The sequence below is a fragment of the Leptonychotes weddellii genome, chromosome 1, assembly GCF_054177405.1.
Source record: "Leptonychotes weddellii isolate Sample4059 chromosome 1, ASM5417740v2, whole genome shotgun sequence".
Lineage (NCBI taxonomy): Eukaryota > Metazoa > Chordata > Mammalia > Carnivora > Phocidae > Leptonychotes > Leptonychotes weddellii.
Window position 1 is genome coordinate 72,181,928 of NC_138369.1, and position 16,591 is coordinate 72,198,518.

Sequence of the window (16,591 nt, forward strand, 5' to 3'; positions counted from 1 at the left end):
AGTGGCAACAGTGCAAGGGAAGGCTATTACTAAATAGGACTGTGCCCCCTGGGATGCAGGAATCCGCACATGGATCTCATTTTGCTATTTGCAGTATTATTTAGATTTTCTGCAAATTGGATAATATGTATCCGTTAAGACAAGCAACACTGCTTCTTAAATAAAGAAATTGGGGCTAAAAAAACGAGTAAGTGATTGGCAAAGCCAGATCTGCTTTGGTCAAGTTCACGACAACATTTATAAGTCATGGATAAGATCGCCAGAGGATCTACAAGACCACTGAGCAAGTCTTCCAGAAAAATACCTCAGTTTCAATGCTGAGAGAGACTCTGTAAGTGCATGTTACACCTCGGAAGCTCCTAATGATGGTGGTGGTGGTGGGGGGAACATACACATGCACGTGAGTAACACTTTCTCCTCCTAGTAATGTTTTTTTTGACTGGCATGAGTTGTCTCTTTGATACAGGCAAATTACCTGTTTTTCTAGATTAAAATTTTGGAAGAACTTTTTTGTAGGTTTAGAGTATGCATTGAAAAAATGACATATTATTTTCCAGGTACTATAATCATTAGAAACTTTTGAGGGGAGGGAAGAGATTCATGTAAATTGGTACCGTACAAGTCAGGAATTCCGAAAGCTGCAGTTCCTCTTTAATAGAAAATGATGAATTTTCCTTATGCAGTGAAAGGGAATGACTACATAAATGACTCTTAGTTGGAGCTTTCAATTAAACTTTAAAAACAGCTCTACATGTCCAGTGACCTCCTGATTAGTCCTTCTTTCACCCCATCTCAGTATGTGCAATAATGTCTTATTTTTGATTATTATGTTTCTTCTTTGTTTTAACTGGTTTATTTTATTTCTGGTCTTACAGAAGTATTGCACATTTCCTATGTGTCTTTAAGCCTCTGGCCAGTAAGCACTTTCCTTATGCCTATTGTGCCAGGGGAAGAGGAGATTCCTTAGAAAGGGTCCTTTACTTTATTCTTGCTACTCAGAGACCAGCAGCATGGCATCATCCGGGAACTTACTAGAAAATCAGACTAATTTGGGGTCCCCACCCCAAACCTACTGAAAAGGAATCTGCATTTTAACAAGATCCCCAAATGAAGCAAAGGCAAATTAAAGTTTGAGAAGCATTGCCTTAGAGCACATTTATTCTTCCCTGTTCAGGGATTTTTCTTCCTGGCTAGCCTTCCACTTAGAAACGTAGCTATGTGATTCAAAAAGAAAAAAAAAAAAAAAGAAACATAGCTATGTGAACAGTGGTCCATTTTCAGGTCCACATAAAATAAAGGTACTATTTTTAATTTATATTAATCTATGTTCTATGTATTTTTCATTGTCTGAAGACATCACTTTCAGGGTAGGGGGATTCGTTTCATTACGGCAAGATTATTAAGAAAAGGAAAGAAAGAATTATTGTTCAGCCTACAACATCTAAAATTTGTTTTTATTCTGCAAAGGATGAAACACTTGAAAGTCAAGCTTCAGTAAGAGAAAAAGATTTTCTACCACCCATATCTTTCCTCCCTTTTGCGTATCACAAAGCAGGTGGATGCAGATCATAAGTTTTCTCCATAGAATAGAAAAAATATCTATCCCACCTATTACTTAGGTCATGAATTTTTCCCTTCATTAGTTTTACTTGGAAATAATTGTATATTTACGGAAGAGCTGCAAATACAGTATAGGGTTCTCATATACCCTTCACCCAGCTTCATATAATGTTAACATTTTATAGAATGTGATACAATAATTGGAATTAAGAAATTAACATTGGTACCATACTCAGACTTTATTTGGATCTCCCCAGTTTTCCTACAAATTTTCTTTCTTTTCCAGGGTCCAATCTGTGATACCACATTGAATCTAGTACATTAGTCTTCTCCAAGCTATGATTGTTTCTTGGTCTTTCCTTGTCTTTCACGATCTTACAGTTTATGAGTAGATAGAAGTTTCATAGAAGGTCTCTCAATTTGATCTCATGTTTTCTTATAACTAGACTAAATTTATAGGTTTGGGGAAAGAATGTCAGAGAGTAATGTTAGGCCATGAATGTTTATCCTTAATGTATAAGGATACGCTGTGGAGGAAATAAAAAGCCAGAAAATTGCTTCTTCCGGTCCCAAGAGACGGTAGGGAGAGAAGGGAGACAGAAGTAGGTCAAGTAGATAAGATGGTATCAGGGTTCTAGTCATCAATATCTCTTCCACATACACCTTTTATGGGCTAATCTTCAGGCGAAGAGCAGTTTTGTAACATCTAGGTAAGTAAAGGGTGACCGGAAGCCATTGGGTTAGTGGCTCACTCCCAGATTTAGGCTCTAAGCAATGGTGTGTTGGTAAATGTTTAACAACTGGCCTCGGGGAGGTGGAGATGAGGGAGAATGGAGCCCTGATTTATAATGTTTGCTCATTTCCACGGTGCAAATACTCCTATGTTGGCTGATTTGAAGCTATCAACATGGTATCTCTGAACAGAGCTAGAGAAGCTGTGTGGTAGTACATTATTATATAGTATTTCTATCAAACACATATGTTAAACATAGGTTAATAGTCCAATGTAGTAAAATAAATAGGAGGTGATGATTTTGAGTATTAATTACCTTTGCTTTTAATATAACTTGTTTAAATATATGTTCTTATCATTTAATTTTTAATAATGGCCATGTTGAACAATTGGAGTGCAAAATTCCTGAAAAACTAACAATTGGCTAGGTTATGAGTTCCTTCCAGCACTCCACTGCTTCTAGGGGATTCTGACTATTTGGCTCAGCATCACATTACACGGGGCTCAGAAGCAATTGAACAGAGGCGGCAGCAGGTGGGTAGATGCATAGGACTTAGAAGGCATCCCTGCCAGGGCACCTGGGTAGCTCAGTTTGTTGAGCGTCTGACTCTTGATTTCAGCTTAGGTCATGATCTCGGGGTCATGAGACTGAGCCCCGAGTGAGGCTCCATGCTCAGTGGGAATTCTGCTTGAGATTCTCCTCTCCCTCTCCCTCTGCCCCTCCCCGCCCCAGGCTCGCTCGCGCGCTCTCTCTCTCTCAAATAAAGAAATATTTAAAAAAAAACAAAAAACCCCCCCCAAAAAAACAGAAAGAAGGCATTCCTGCCTCCTAATGGCCTTTATGTGGGAAACAGGCGTCTCTGGAACTTCTTACTTCCCCAGTGAGACTACTCATATGTAGAGGAGCGGCCATCGAGGAGCGGAGAGAGAGGCCACAGGGATGGAACTTGGGTACTACGGGGAGTGTTCAGGGCTGTGGCAACACACATCATTCCTACAGATCAGGCGGGACCTAGTTGCATTTCAGTGGTCCCCATTCCAGAGAAAAAATGAATCCGAGGATCACTGAGTATCTAGAGGATGGTGCATGCTACAAGGGTCCCACAAGGATAAGGTAAGACCCCTACCACCTTGTATACCTGAATGCAATCTTGGGCAAGAGAAGGAATAGGGGTGTAAAGAATGTGAGAGAGACTGAGTCATCTAAACAGCATTACTCAAAACGTGGTCCACGGGCCGGTGCCAGTCCACAAATTATTACTGGTCCGAAGTGAGCTAGATACAAGTGAGAATTGGTATTTAGAAATTTTCATCACAAACTGACATTGCCAGGACATCCTACCATGTGACCAGAGGACTTGTCTTGTTGAACAAGATACAGACCAGTGCAGATGCGTTGAGCTGGCACTGTGAGTGGCTTGTGCCACGAGCTGCACACTCGTCATACGCAGGAAGATCATGTATTTGATCCAAGATAGAACAGAAAGTCAACCAACTTGACAAGTATTCATCTAAGGCTTTTGAAACCATCACCTTTGGATGGGAATAACATGCTGAACAGCGTGAATCAGAGGTTCTAAAGTGTGTTCCTTGGACCAATAATACCAGCATCAACTGGGAACTCCTTAGAAATACAAATTCTAAGTTGCTACCAGATGTACTGAATCAGAAACCCTGGGGGTGGGCCCAACAATCTGTGTTTTAACATGCCCTCTAGGTGATTCTGCTGCATGTTTGAGTTTAAGAACCGCTAGTTAGAATGTTTAAAGTCAAGGAATTATGTTCAAGCTGGAGAAAAATGAAACACTATTCATTAAGTGCAGATTGTTTTTGCTAGAATGCAGAGCTGGTACCCATAATGATCAGACCAGGTAGAGAAGAAGAAAAAACTAAACTTGCTTTGCATTTCTGAGTGATATGCAAGTGAGTAAGGCCAAGATGCTAAAGTTGAATACTTTTAGTGGGTGATCCTCTTTTATCTTTCTCTGAAAGCTTACCCACAGTGCTGTGACTCCACATTTTCAAGCATAATTCATTTCCCAGACCCACATCAGCTTGTTTTTTTTGGTTTTTTTTTTTTTTTTTTTTTTTTTTTTACCAAAACGGGGTCACAGTATAGAAACGGAAGAGTATTTCTCTAGCTTTACTCTCATCACGTAATTGCTGGATTTCTGGCTTTCCTACATTCCTACAACTACTACTATTAATAGCTTAGGAGGCCCCTCTTGGCTGTTTTGTGTCATCTGTCCTTTTCTCCCTCTGCTCTCAATTCCTGGTACCCCTAGTATATAACCTTCTCGATGCTTCTGCTCCTTCCCGGGCAGTGTTGATGCAGTTTCAGCTTAGAATCAGGCCAACCTGGACATTAGCTATATTACAGCCAAGAAATTCTCTCTGTTCCCCACCAGTGCTACTTTTTTTTTTTTTTTTTACTGGGGGGAAGCCACCCAGGGCTCACAGCATCTTCTAAATCAGTCTTTCTCAACCCATGTGCATGCAAATCACCTGGGGCTCTTGCTGTCATGCAGGTCTGATCCTGTCGGTTTAGGGTGGGCCTGAGGAGCTGCATTTCTAACAAGCTCCCAGGTGATACTGACGTTGTCAGTCTGTAAACAATATCTTGAGAAACAAGGTTTAGAGCAGTGAATTTTCTGCTTTCACAAGGTCTCCTCCCCAGGTCTTCAACACAGCTGAGGGTGCATAGTTGTAGGGTGACCAACTGCCCTGCTTTGACAGGGATGGTCCTGAACATCCTGAGTCCTGGGCAAACCCAGATAATTGGTCATCCCAGCAGTCCAAAACCACTCTGAACAGCCCTCATCCTTCTCCTCCCCACTCCCTCCCCACCTGACACTCATATCTTGGGCTTCTAGACTCTCTCTTAAGATAACTGCTTTCCCTTGAGGCTCTTCATTTCTCTTCCACACAATGCCTTCTCCTTTGGCAGACCTGTCTCCACCAGCCCTAACTAAAGAGCTGCATTTTCAGCCAGTGTAACTAGTTAGGCCAGTTGCAGGAAGAACTGCCCATTTGTCTTGGTAGGGGAGGTTCCATTTCATGTTTCCCCACAGCTGGCCAGGACTAAGAGGCCACTCTAAGATCAGTTAGGACCATATCTGACAGTTAACTCATGTATTTTCACAGAAACTTTCTCATCCTGCCTGGTCTCTGTAGACCAAGCTGGTTTCTCCAGTGCCTGGAAGCGATGCCTGCTCTGCTTTGCTTCTTAGCTGATGATGTGGATACTATCTGGAATCAGGAAAAATCAAAATCTTTCACTCTGGGGCTTGGCAAATACAATGTGTTTTCCAGTATTTCCAGTGGTGCTTTTTACATTGAAGCCATAAATTCTTTGAGGCAAAGCTTCATGCCTCATCGTCCTAGAAATACAGCTCGGATTATATCCATCCACAGCTAAAAACCTTCATTAACACTGAATTTACAGCAGAATAATTTCCAGACTCCCCATGTTAGTACAAAGTAATGGTTCTCAAAACTTTACTTTGCACCAGAATGACCTAGAGGGATTGCTAAAACAGATTGCTGGCCCCACCCCTGAGTTTCAGATTCAGTAGGCCTGGGTGGGGGCCCAGGAACTTGCATTTCTAACCAGTTCCCAGATGATACTGATGCTGCTGGTCCACAGAACATACTCTGAGGACCACTGCATTCCATCCATACACCTAGCTATGGGTTACACTCCTAACACCCAGCTACACCACATACATTCAAAGATAACCCTTTATTCCTTGTTCATATTGTATGTTTTCCTACTCTGTGCCTTTGTTTTTTTTCACTCATTTATTTACACACTGTCTTAGTCCACTCAGGCTACTATAACAAAACACCACACCTGGGCGGCTTAAACAACAGACATTTATTTTTCATAGTTCTGGAGGCTGGGAAGTCCAAGATCAAGGTACCAGTAGATTCAGTTCTTGGTGAGGGCCCTCTTCTTGGCTTGCAGATGGCTGCCTTCTCACTGTATCATCACATGGTGGAGAGAGAAAGTGCTGGTGTCTCCTCCTCTTCTAAGGGCACTAATTCCATCATGGGGCTCTGCCCTCAAGACCTCATTAAACCTAATTACCTCCCAAAGGTCCCACCTCCCAAAGACCCCACCTCTTAGGAGGTGGGATTTCAGCATATGAATTTTGGGGGGACACAGACATGACATAACATCCATAATATTCATGGATTCCTTCACTCAATCAATGCTTCATTGTTTTATCAAAACTTCCCCCTTCTTTATTGACACATAATTGGCAAATAAAAATTGTAAAGACTTAAGGTTTATAGTGTGATTTTTTTTTTTTTTTTTATACTTCATGAAACATTTTTTTTAAAGACCAACACAACTGACCCTGTCAAATGCTCTCATGGAGTTTATGGTACAAGGGAAGAGAGAAAAAATTTACCCTTTTCATTCACAGAGTGCTTCAGGGTTTCCAAAGAGATCTCATATGCAAGCTCCCCTTTGATCTTCTCCAGACTCCTGAAAGACCAATGGGGCAGAGATTATTTTACACATTTCACAGATAAAGAAATTGAAGGCCAGGAAGTAGTTCAACCGAGGTATTGCCAACCCAGGTCTTCCCAGTCCCAGGTTACTGTTTTTTCCACCCAATCATGCTACTTCAAGTAGTCTTGGTTCACTGTATCCCCTCTCTCACTGCTGCCCAAATTGTACCTCTTCTTTAAAGCCTAATTGGTCACTATCTCCTCCATGAAGCCTTCCATGATAACCCTAGTTAAAATAATTTCTCCTTCTAATAAACGAAGACAATACTTTGTCTTTCTACTGATATTAAATATATATATATATATGTTTTATATATATACAAAATATATATATATAGGTTTTATATCCTTTTTAGATCCCAATCTCCATGAGAATAGGATCACTCTCCTTTTTGTCTCCCACAGCACTCAGCTCTCAGCTTATAGCTCTAAGAAATGAAAAAAGAATGAAGGTTGGAAAGATGAAAATTCCACCTATTTTCTGAGTCAACAGTTCTATTCATTAGATAATCAATGAAGAATAATATATTTGAAGATGAAAGCAGAGTTCTCTGTTATCTCTTTATTTTCTATCTCCATAAATAGGGGTAGGGAGGACTAGCACTCATGAAGTGATTGCTGGGTGTCAGGTGTTTTCCTGTTCTAACATTTTGCCTTCATAGCCTAACAGATAAATACTATTGCTCCTATTTTCAAGGGGAGATCCTGAAGCCCGGAATTGTTTAGAAATTTCAGCAAATTCAGACACTGATTACATGTTAGAGAGGGGACCATATCCAATTCCATTTAACCTCATGTGGCAATACAAACACATGAAATCACCTCCAGTTATACTATGGCAATAATGAATTGTCCAGCATTTATCTACATAAGAAATTAATTCATTGTATAGTAATAATCTTGAGGTCATCCTTTAGTAACATAATCTCTCACCTTATTATTGACTTGTCATTGATTCACCATTTGCTGGTTGAGTCTTTTGATCCATTTCTGCAAAAGGGGAAAGGAATTTCACTATTACCATGTGACCAGTCATCACTGTGAAATGCTGGCCTGTGACTTAGACAGTGAATCTGTCTTAAGTGGTATTGTGCTCTAACAGAACATGCCTGTTAGGAGAGAGAGTGGGAAAGGTTTGTGGTAAATCCTGGTACAAAGTGGGGGTGGGGAAGACAAATCCAGAGATAGATCCAGTTCCATGAATAACCCCAAAAGGAACGATAACTTTAGCAACAATGTAAAGCTCAGACATTAAAGCAATTTGTTAGACATTTACCGTATCATAGAACTGAGAATTCTTAGAGAGTTTAACCAAAGGACATTGCCAATGAACATTGCAGGGCCTTGACAGAGACGGGTAGGAGACAGACAGCATTCAGGAAACAGCTAACTCACCTAGAGGTGTTCAGCCCTGGGTTCTGCAGCCAAAGTCTTACAAGAGCAGAGACCTGCAACATCCTGAAAACCAGACAGACACATCAAAGGTGATCGTTCTCACAAATGTATGAAATACTTATCTGCATCCTTTCCTCTAATAGGTACTGCAATATTCTACCTGACAAGCACCTGTTAATTTTTAATTGGCAAGTGTTATTGCAAGGTCTTATCACTTCATTAGCCATTAAGAGAGCCAACAGTAAATCTTGGCATCCAACAGATTTTTTGTTTGTTTGTTTACAATTGCAATGAAACTATTTTAAGGGAAGAGGAAATTCTATAAAAATCTTCTGAACTTTTTGGATCTGCCAGGTGGAAAAAAGTTTCAAAACACATTTTCAGGCCCCCTGGGGTGTTCAATTCAGAAAAATTAAGTTACAACAGATGTCCTATTTCATAAACAGCTTTCTATTGTTACTCAAACTGTCAGATCAGGGAGCTGGTAAAAAGTCATTCATCCAGAGAAGAGTAAAAATTGGGGAAATAGATAAATATTTTCTCTAGTTTACCGATGTTGATGTTAGTACAATATTGGCTTCAATGGGCAGTTTCAATCACTCTTGTCCTCAAGATAAAATAAAAAACATATCAGACATTTGATTAGCACTGCTTCTTGGAAAGAGTTCAGAAGTGCCCCCTCAGCCAATGGTTCTTGGTTCCTAGACAGCTCTGCATTGGGCAATTCAGAATAAGGACAAGGATCTATATATAGAAACAAAACTTGTCACTAATGTGTGTGCCTATCAGAGGACTGGCAGGAGGGAACTGTCATTTTGTCTGGTCACTCGGGGTCTAAAACGATGAGGTTTCTTTGTAAAATAACAATACTAGATCATGCTTACATATTTAACGTTCAGACACTGTTCTAAATATATTTTAAGCATATTTAATCCTCACAATCACCCTATAAGTACTATAATTATCCTCATTTTACAGGATAAGCGTAGAAACTTAGAAACAAAAGTTCAACAACCTGCCCAAGGTCACACACCTAGGAAGTGGTGACCCAGGCAGTCTGGCTCCAGAGCCCGGGTTCTTACCCAATACACTCTCCTGCTTTTTTATGTATAGTTAGTGGTATTTTATATATGAAGCACAACGACTGAAATACATACATACATATAGATAGATAGATAGATGTGTGCATGTGTATGAAACACACATCATTAAAATTTTGAGAAAGTGAAAAACAGAAGAAGAGAAAAAGGAAGAAGTGCTACTAATGTCATATAATTGTCATTAGCCTTTGGGAATATTTGATTTCAATCATATTTATATGCATATTTTTTAATTTGCTGTAGTTCTACGATTTTGATTTTTTTCTCTTCATATTATATCAGAAGTATTTCCTATGTTGCTAAGTGTTCATGATGCTCATTTTTAATACCTGCATAATATTACATAGACTGGGTATATTACTTACTTGACAAGTCTCCAGTTGTTAGCTATTTAGGTTGTTTCCAACAGCCCAGGGCAGGTTCAAGGGCAGGCTATGGAGCCAGAAAGCCTGGTTCAAATGTTTCTCTACTCACTAGCTGCATAATCTTGAGCAAGCTACTTGACCTCTCAATGTTTCAGTTTTCTCATCTGTAAAATGAGGATGTTAGTAGTAACTACTTCCACCTACTTGGGTTTTTGGGAGGATTAACTGCATTAATTGAAGTAAAGCACTTAAAACATTGTCTGCACAGTTATTAGTATCATGAGCAAGTCTGTAGTAAACATCTTTATACATAAAAAAAATTCACACCAGAAACTTATTTCCTTAATAGATATTCCCAGACATAAGATTACTGGATCAAAAGATATGAATCTTTTTTGTCCTAATATCTGACTTACATTGCCAAAGCATTTCTAAAAAGTATTATATAGATTTATATGCCACCAGTTATGTAAGAAGAAACCACTTTCTAGTGTACTTTGCTGATTTTGCGTATTAACATTAAATCTTCTATTGGTTTGACTTCCAGTTCATCAATCTGTTCTTCAGCTGTTTCTAGTTTGCCCTTAAACCCATCCATTGAATTTTTAATTCAGGTCAGTTTATTTCTCAGTTCCAGAATTTCCATTTTATTTTTATCATAGTTACCAATAATATACCCAAATTCCTTATCTTCTCATCTAATTTTGTTAATTTATTAATCACAGATATTTTATTTTTTTTATTTTTTTTTTTAAAGATTTTATTTATTTATTTGAGAGAGAGAGAGAATGAGAGAGAGCACGAGAGGGAAGAGGGCAGAGGGGGAAGCAGACGCCCCGCTGAGCAGGGAGCCCGATGCGGGACTCGATCCCGGGACTCCAGGATCATGACCTGAGCCGAAGGCAGTCGCTTAACTGACTGAGCCACCCAGGCGCCCTAATCACAGATATTTTAAAGTCTATTATCTAATCTACAGGTATGGCTAGTAATTTTATTGCCTGACCCTGTGTATGAAAAATTGTAGAGATAATTTGAGCCTCTGGGTGATCACATCTTTGTCAAGTGGGGTTTTACCTTAGCTTCTAACTACCTGTTAGAACTACCTCTTTTGGATTCCCTGCTCTCTGGGTTCTCCGCTTCTCAAATCCTCTCTCTGCCCTGAATCTCTGTGATGCTTTTAAGCAAACATTTGCTAGATTTTACCCAGGTTTTCCACTTTCTCTCAGAGGATAAGTTGATCCAAATGAAAATAATCCATAACAGCTGGGAATGTAAATCCTTGACATTAATTTTAAAATAACTGATTAAACCTAAATACAGCTTATTTTCGTTTTAGTGTATAACCAATTGATTATTAGTAAGGCTGAATGTTTTTATTTGTTTGCAAATGTGTTATATTTCATCTTTTGTGAAATGTGATTTTAGTCTTATCTCATATATTGGCTAGATTCTCTTCTATTCTTATCTCTTGTATTAGTTCTTAGCTGTGGAGTTTGTATAAGCTTCTGTTAATAATATGATTATTGACCCTTTCGTTATGTTCAAATAATGGTACCTTGCCTGGTGTTTGTTTTTTTTTATTGCTGTCTTAATATAACCAAATCTATTTTATCTTTACTTTTGCAATTTGTTACACTATTCTAAGCCTATAAAAACAAATCCCTTTAGACTTCCTACAGTTTAAGTTTTGCTATTTTATTTTTTTTGCTATTTTTATTATAGGTGTATCATGAGTATATGAATTGATTTTTTCCAGTTTATCAGTCCATATATTGTAAAATATTTTCCCTTCCCATTGATTTGTGTTCTGATATTATCAAATATTCCTTTATTATATAAAATATGATTTATTTTGACCACATATTTTGCCTCATTAATTTATTTTGGTGCCAGTATCACATGGTTTTAATTATTATAACTTTATATTTTAATATTTGATAAGACTAGTCTGTCCTCATTACTTTTCTTTCTTAGAATTGATTTTTACTATTCTTGCCTACTTTCTTTTCCAGATTTATGTCAAAATCAAGTTCCTCTCACCGTTACTTTAAAATGTAAAAAACAAAAGAGACATTATTATTAGATTTCCCATTAAGTCTATACTTTGGAAAGAATTAACAATATTTATCTATCTATCTACTTATTTATTTATTTTAGAGAGGAGTTGTAGGGGCAGAGGGAGAGGGAATCTCAAGCAGACTCCCCACTGAGTGCAAAGCCTGACTCAGGGCTCGATCTCACGACCGTGAGATCATGACCTGATCATGACCTGAGCTGAAACCAAGAGTGAGAAATTTAACTTCTAAGTGCCACCCAGGAGCCCCAAGAATTTTAAAATGTTATTTTTTTACACCAGAAACCAATCTTTTGATTAATTTAATATTTTTATAGCTCTCAAAAAGTTTCATTTAGATAGGTAACATATTTCTGTTTAAACTCAGAGTTTTATACATTTTGTTGCTCTTGTAAAATAAGTATCTCTTAGAGGTTTATGTTTAAGCTAATCGTTGCTAATATGTAGAAATACTACTGATTTATGTTAATAGTCATATGTCTGCCAATATTCTACTAATTTATTAAGTCTATTCACATTTTTGTTCACTTATTTGGGTTTTCAAGCTACAAAAATATTTTTCCACTCATAATGATAATGTATATTTTTTCACTCTTTATAGGTCTTCTTTATTATTTTTTAAAAAAGATTTTATTTATTTATTTGAGAGAGAGAGAGAGCACGAGCAGGGCAGGGAGGGCAGAGGGAGAGGGAAAGGCAGACTCCTCGCTGGGCAAGGAGCCCAACTCAGGGCTCAATCCGGGGACACCAGGACCATGACCTGAGCTGAAGGCAGATGTTTTACTAACTGAGCCACCCAGGTGCCCCAAGGTCTTCTTTCTTTAGTATGTTTTATTATATTGATAAGGGCTTTAAAAATAATGTTTAATAACATTATTATGACAGAACCATTAGACCAACTTCTACCCCATGCCTGTTTTTAAACATGTATATTTCTAGTATTTTATGTTAATTTTAATATTGACTATTAGTTAAAAATATTTATTATCATACTAAAAAATAGTTTATTTTTTCTTCTTATCATTTTATCAGGAACAAGTATTAAATTTTATCTAATGCTTTACAAAACAACCTATGAAAATAATCATTTACTTCTTATTTAATTTACCAATATGAAATATTTCATTAGTTTCTAATTTTGTAAACTTTTGCACTGCTTGGGTATACATTATTTTCATTATTTTGCTATGATGAGCTTTACTGTGTTTTTAAAAAGCATGTTGAGTTATTTTAGGTTTAAGCTTATTTAATGCATTATTTTTCAGTGCCATTATTCCTTTACTAATATTACATTAACAATAATTATAAAATAGTCCTTTTTGTCTTATTTACTGTTTTTTGAAAAAAATCTGCTTGTGACCATGTTAGGCTACAAAATCTTTGCCCTTTTAAAAAGTATTTCCATGTCATTTTTCTTTAAGTATGAATCTTTTAAGCACTACCAAATCATAAGACTTTCATTTTATTTTAATGTGAAGATCTTTCCATTTGAATAGAGAAATTTAAGACATTTATACTTGTCATAATTTTTTTAGCTTGATTGTACTTATTTTATACTTTCTTCTTTTCAATAATTCCTTATTGTTTCCTTTCCATTTTGTCTTCTGAACTGTTTTGTTTTATCTCCTACAATTACTTATAAAATAGATATTCTTCTTCCCATTCAACTAGTATCTATATTAAATTGTTCACGACTACCCTTAAATGCATTCTTATCTAATGATTTAAAAATAAAGCAACAAGGGTGCCTGGGTAGCTCAGCTGGTTAAGCATCTGACTCTTGATTTTGGCTCAGGTCAATATCTCATGGGTCATGAGACTGAGCCCTGCGTTAGGCTCCCCGGTCAGTGGGGAGTCTTTTTGAGATTCTTCCCTTCTACCCTCCCCCCTCCCCCCCCCACGATGTCTCTCTCTCTCAAATAAATAAATAAATCTTTAAATAAATAAATAAATATAAAGCAACAACTTCTAATGCTTTTGTTTTCTCCATCTCCTTTTTCCACATCGTGGTTATTAATTACAGACTCTTTTTTTAAAATTTAAAAAAAAATCTCCTTTTAGGATTATTTTATTTGAAACTTTGCTCCCTTAGTAAAGAAAAACATCTAGTCATTAACATCAATTCTTAATTCACTTCCATTTTCCCTATATTTTATTCATTTATTACTTCGTCTTGACCCTCAGTGCTTAGTTAGCACTAAGCTTTTTTCCTGGTACTTCCTATTCTTGATTTTTTTATATATCTGACCACTTAGTGATCTAGATGATATCTCTGCAATTTTTACAGAAAGTACTCTTAGTTGTTATACTTCTGACACCTTCCCGACTTAAAAATGTTTTTCTGTTGCTTTTATGTATGAGCCAATAACCAGGTAGGCATAAAACTTAAAGAATCAAATTTGTTTTGCTTAAAATTATGTAAAAATTTACACTAGGTCTTAAAAATATCCTTGTTCTGTAAAAGACATATGAAGACAATCTACAAAAATATATATCTGTTTTCTCAGACACTTGTAGGAATTTTGTTTGTTCTAGAAATTTAAAAATTTACCAGCCTATGACTGGGCAATTATTTCTACCCCTTAATTTTGCTCAAAAGAACCTTACAATGTTAGTGCAGTTTTTATACATAGAAAGCTTTCTTCTGTTATAAACTTTGATTTTTACTTCTGATCCACTTGCTCTATTTTCAGGGGAACACCCATTATTTTATTCATAAATATAAGAAATGTTTATCTAATACTAATAACATATACTATGTGTTAAGCCCTCTGTTGGGGGTAGGGTTATAATAAGATGCTTACTGCTCTCAAGGAGTTTACATTCTAAGTTAGACCTCCATAATTTGTCTATCCAATTTCCTCTTACCCTTTTAACTTTTATTCATTTTCTTTGGATGTTTAGATTAGTTATGAAGTTTTTCTTCTGTATCCCTAATTTCTATTTCTGCAAAACAAAAATTTCACCTACTGAATTTTTCATTTAGTCACAATCTATTCTTATTTTTACCTATTCTTGTTTAATTAAAAACAATATAGTCCCTCCTGCTATATTGTTATAATTGCATTCCTAAAAAGCCTCATATTATCAGAAGGCTATTATAAAAACAATTATTTCAAGGAGAAAAGGGGCTGGGGCTAAGTAGTTTCAAATGCACAATAATAAGATAATTTTACTACTGTATTTTCAATAATAAATGTGTTTTTATATTTCTAAATGTTTTTAACTCAAATTGTAACTAATAAATTGGTCTATCAAAACAAGTAAATATGATTCTCAACATTACCAATCAAGTAATGTAAGACTTACAACGTAAAGTAAAACCAGATCTTAGATAATGGGTTACTAGGACCATAAAATAAATATATTACAGTTTGCAACTCTCCAACTAAAGAAAAAACTGTAACACCAACTGATCAACCAGCTATTCAAACAAATCTATTCCAAATATTTTTATGGAATAACTGCATGTCTACATATATAACTATAGTTCTAAATATGCCATCATGTTAAAACTAATAATAGCAAGTACAAGGCAAATGATGTATCTTAATGTATCCATGATGTTATCTCCAATTCCATCTATAAAACCACAGGAAGTGGGAGAAATGATTGAACTTGCATATGGGAACAACCAGTTTCTGGTATCCTTCATGTGTTGGGATATGTTCATTGCTCCATTTCCAAAAACTGCAAGGAGACCCAAGAAAGTGGAAGCCCAAGAGAAGAAGACCCCAGGTCTTCAATGTACTTTCACAAAATTCCCGGTTTCCTGTAAGCTTGCAGAGTCAGTTTCTAGCATTTACAATATATTTCAAGTCATTGGTGCACAAGGCCCAAGAAGCCATCAAAGGGAAGTCTTATATTTGACCATTAAACTGCAGAAATGCAATTCTGGCCAGGAACAACTTTCACTCTGCTAGCATAGGAAACTGCCAAGGTATGTCCACTCTGCTAGCATAGGAAACTCCCAAAGTGTGTCAAGGCCAGCAATATAGAAGGCCACAGGAGCATGTTAGAGAGCAAACTGGAATTGATGAAGTAGCCTCTTCATTCCTTCCACTCTCTAGAATATGCTTATTTCCTATATTTTTATTGTTGATTCATAAAATTCTTTTTTAGGTGGTTCTAAATCCTTGAAAAAAGTAATTCACCAGAAGAATGTTCATATAGTGCAACTAATTTGTGTCTTCCCAGAAGTTGCCCAAGTTGGAATCTTAAAATATGCATATTGGGATGAAAAAAACAGCTTAAAAACAGTTTTGTTAAATGTCTGTTTTTTTTAATTCAATGAATGATTTTAAAAATTAGCTTCATTGTTTTTTAATTTACCATCTGTTAACTCAATAAATATGAGTTCTTAAAGTTAACCTAATTGTCTTGGAATTTGCTGTTTTTGAAGCTGATTAAAGTTATTTAAATTAATTTTATTGTATATCCAGACTAGAACCAAGCATGTCTGCATTTGAATAGATCTTGGCTAATAATTTACAATGAACGTGCCCACTTTTAAAATGGACTAATTTTGTTTATGGCCCTTAATATATATCAGTCAACTGGTAGAGAAGCAGAGATGTTATTAGATACTCAAAGGGGTAGTATATCAATACACCAAAACTAGTAGCCATTAAAAAATGACCAAGTATGGGGCGCCTGGGTGGCTCAGTTGGTTAAGCGACTGCCTTCGGCTCAGGTCATGATCCTGGAGTCCCAGGATCGAGTCCCACATTGGGCTCCCTGCTCGGCAGGGAGTCTGCTTCTCCCTCTGACCCTCCTCCCTCTCATGCTCTCTGTCTCTCATTCTCTCTCAAATAAATAAATAAAATCTTTAAAAAAAAAAAAA

General features: G+C 36.8%; 1 protein-coding gene across 7 annotated transcripts in view; it reads right to left on the reverse strand.

The window, feature by feature from the left end:
- Positions 1-16,591, reverse strand: part of LOC115943924 (uncharacterized) — a 126,984-nt gene that overhangs the window by 100,305 nt on the left and 10,088 nt on the right. For 5 of the 7 annotated variants that reach the window (XR_004078492.2, XM_081825894.1, XM_081825934.1 and 2 more), the window contains exons 2-4: positions 8,210-8,272; positions 7,748-7,804; positions 6,712-6,788 (exon numbers count right to left, since the gene is read on the reverse strand). The gene's annotated coding sequence lies outside the window, so the exon portion shown is untranslated. Of the gene's footprint in view, positions 1-6,150; positions 6,276-6,711; positions 6,789-7,747; positions 7,805-8,209; positions 8,273-9,674; positions 10,424-16,591 lie in introns of those variants that run through there. The other 2 variants (XM_081825920.1, XR_004078491.2) reach the window with 2 other exon arrangements.